The 3,145-nt window shown below is 41.6% G+C and overlaps 1 long non-coding RNA gene across 1 annotated transcript; it reads left to right on the top strand.

The window, feature by feature from the left end:
• The first annotated feature begins 866 nt into the window (after window positions 1-866).
• Window positions 867-2,471, top strand: LOC122012724. Its single transcript, XR_006120307.1, has 4 exons — window positions 867-1,309; window positions 1,396-1,530; window positions 1,657-1,729; window positions 2,394-2,471. It is a non-coding gene; the product is annotated as an uncharacterized LOC122012724 (long non-coding RNA).
• The last annotated feature ends 674 nt before the right edge of the window (window positions 2,472-3,145 follow it).

Here is a 3,145-nt window from a genome sequence, read left to right as displayed (position 1 = left end):
GTTAGTTGTTTAACACTTACGAGATACTTTATATCTGTGGGAGGTTAGGTGTGATCCTGAGTCACTTCTTATTCAGGAGGAGTTCCTGTAGGAAAACACCTCGATATGGATTTGTGATACATCCGGGTGACACCCGATGTATAGGGACGTAGAGCGTTTCTATTGGTTAAATGACATGAAAAAGACATCGCGGATTTTGTAGCTTGATGTCTAGTATGTCAGCAAGTGGAGGCAGAACATCGGAGGTTAGTAAGATTATTTCAGTAGATTTGGATATTGGAATGGAGTTGAGCGCATGTTATAATGGACTTTATTATGGGATTACCAAGACATAAAGAGGATAGGATGAGTTGGGAAATCAGTGATTAGTTGATGAATTTCCTTTCTGGTTATTGATTTGTAGGATAGATTCTTTTGGATTGAGTAGCAGGATTATACTCTAGAGGGATTTCTAGACTGTATGATGTATCTCTGAGTATTGTTTTGGATGGAGCTGTATATGAGTATGTTGTTGGATTGTTACACTTAGATGTGGATCCCTGAGTTGAGCAGTAAATTTGGGGACCAAATTTTTATTAGTTGGGGAGAATGTAAAATACGGTGCCCAGATAATAATTAAATAATAAGGTTATTGGAAAAATAATCTTATTGGATTTTTCAGGAATTTTTAGGAATTTTCTGGGATTTAATCGGAGCTCGTATGACGTATTTTATGGGGATCAATTATTGGGTTTAGAGAAAGCCTGTTTGGAATACCCGTTAGTGGGATTTGATTGAGGAATTAACTTTAGGTTTAATTAAATTAACCTAAGGTTGAATTTAATATTTCATTTCTCTCTAATTCTTCTCCCGACCCCAAACTCCACCCGATTCCCTCATCTTCACCAACCTCCATTCCTCCTCCCCTGCCCCGATTCTCTTCTTCTCAGCTTCTTCTCGTGCGATCGAAGGAGATGACACCACAAGGGAATCGATCGCTGAAGCTTGATACATCGTCGGTCGTGCCTCCATGCTCCCTCTCCCTTTCGAGTGGAGTCTTTCCCTTATCTTGCGATTGATCCACCGCCGGCCCTCGAATTTGAGCGGAGCAGCAGAGATTTCGTCAAGGAGGTTCATCATTTCTTCCTCCCCACCAGATCTTGGTCCCTTGTCTTCGTCGGCATGGATCTGTCGCCGATCCTCCTCTTGATTTCCTCCACCCGAGCCCTAGCTCTGGTTCCTCACCGCAACACCGGAGTGTTGACGGCGCTAGCAACCATCGGCACCTGTTGGGATGTAGATCAATCGCTAATCTTTCGACGATTAGAAGGTACAGTGTGACCTCCCTACCTTTGCTGTTCTTTCTTACCAACTGCCGGCTACATATATGGTCCGATTGACACTCTCTAGTTGCAGATCTAGAGTTTCGGCGACCTCAACCCTTGCTAGATTTCATCCACTATAGCGAATGAGCGACATGTGAGGCTGTGAGAGCTGCTGAGTCAGAGATTTGAGATTTCCAGAAGAGGAGCTAAGATTCGTGTTAAAGAGGTAACACAATTTGTAGAGTAAGGGTTAAATGATTATGAGAGATATCGGAGCAGGGTAGATTTTGTTGTGGATCATACTAGAGGGAAGGAACTATACTAAGTGCTGATTTGGGGATAATTGATGCAGCGGGCAGCAGCTTCGACTATACTCTGGCCATTGATCCGATAGCTAGTTGGTTCAGCTGTGAATCAATAGAGAGGTATGTGTTTGGAATTTGTATTTGTGTTGATTAAACTGTGCTTAGTTGTAGATCATGGACCGATTTGAATATTGTAGTTTGTTGTTCATGTGTAGTTGATGGAGTTTGATTTCAGATTTCTTGTGGTGGTTGGGTGGCTAATTTAAGTTTATTGTGAGATAGGATTGATTCATTTGTGTTTTAGAGATTAGTGTGCATTTTGTTGATGATTTGGTGGGTATGTAGTGTTAATTAGATGATTTCATGATCATTATTAGAACCATTGAATTGGTACTGTGATTGGTGGATTAAAAATGGATTTATCATCTAACTGGATTTGGATCATAGGGTGGAATTAAACATGATTACCTAATGTGATTATTGAAGGCTTAATCTATTGTAGTTGTGATGGTGTATGGATTAAGCTTAGTAAATTCTTGTTGTGATGAATTAAGTACAGTTGATTTATGTTGGATTAGGTTTAATCTTTGGGTTTATTAGAGGTGATCATATTGCTAATCATGAGTTAATCAACGAAAGGAAATGATTGTGTTGATTGAGGATTATTGATCAAGGAGAAGCTCAAGGATTATGTTCGACTAGCGTTTCCCTAATTAGATTAGGGATTCTGTTTAGTTATTTAGTTTCTACTTAATTGGTTACATTGTACATATTGTGATCGCAGGACTTGGGTTCGAGGCGAGCGTCTCAACGTGGGGGTTGTATTTGGCACGATCTATATTTAAGGCGGGTACTTCTTACTTTGATTCTGTAGTTCTTTGAACTTAGTGCATGAACTATTTTGGATAAGGACTATTTTTACCTTGACTCCACTCTTATTCTTCCTGCGTTTGATACTTCCACTCGATCTTTGAGCTACTCGTTTCTGTATCTATACAGTCTCTCGTTGCTATTCATGATATTTAGCAGATACTATAGTACTAGGTATTGGATACCAGATACCAGACATTAGATAGTAGGTATTGGATATATGGACACCTGATACCATGTTTACCTACTTTGATTACTGTTTATTTATGCTTAGTATTGAGCATGCGGATTCATGTAGCATACCTGATTTCCTGTTATATATATATGATGACTGTTGCATTATTTGCATCATGTCATTGCATGCATAGCCGACGACTTTGGCTCCCTTGTGGTTGAGACGGTCGTTGGCCGGGGCTCGGCCACTCATGGGTAGTGGTAGCTGGAGCGTGCCGCTTGTCCTGTCGTGTCACACTCGGTCACTCATGGGTAGTGGCGGCTGGAGTTGCGACAGCAGGGACCCCATCGCAGACGTAGCTATTCAGCTACTATGCACCTGTCCATCCGGTCACTCGAGAGTAGTGACGGCCTTTGGGTGGTATGGTTATCGATCCGCCTCTCGACCATACGAGGGTCGTGTGCAGAGAGGTGGGCGGGTGACCATCCGTA

The sequence above is a fragment of the Zingiber officinale genome, chromosome 1A, assembly GCF_018446385.1.
Source record: "Zingiber officinale cultivar Zhangliang chromosome 1A, Zo_v1.1, whole genome shotgun sequence".
Lineage (NCBI taxonomy): Eukaryota > Viridiplantae > Streptophyta > Magnoliopsida > Zingiberales > Zingiberaceae > Zingiber > Zingiber officinale.
The sequence above is the reverse complement of the archived record's forward strand: the minus strand, read 5'-3'. Positions and strand labels throughout refer to the sequence as shown.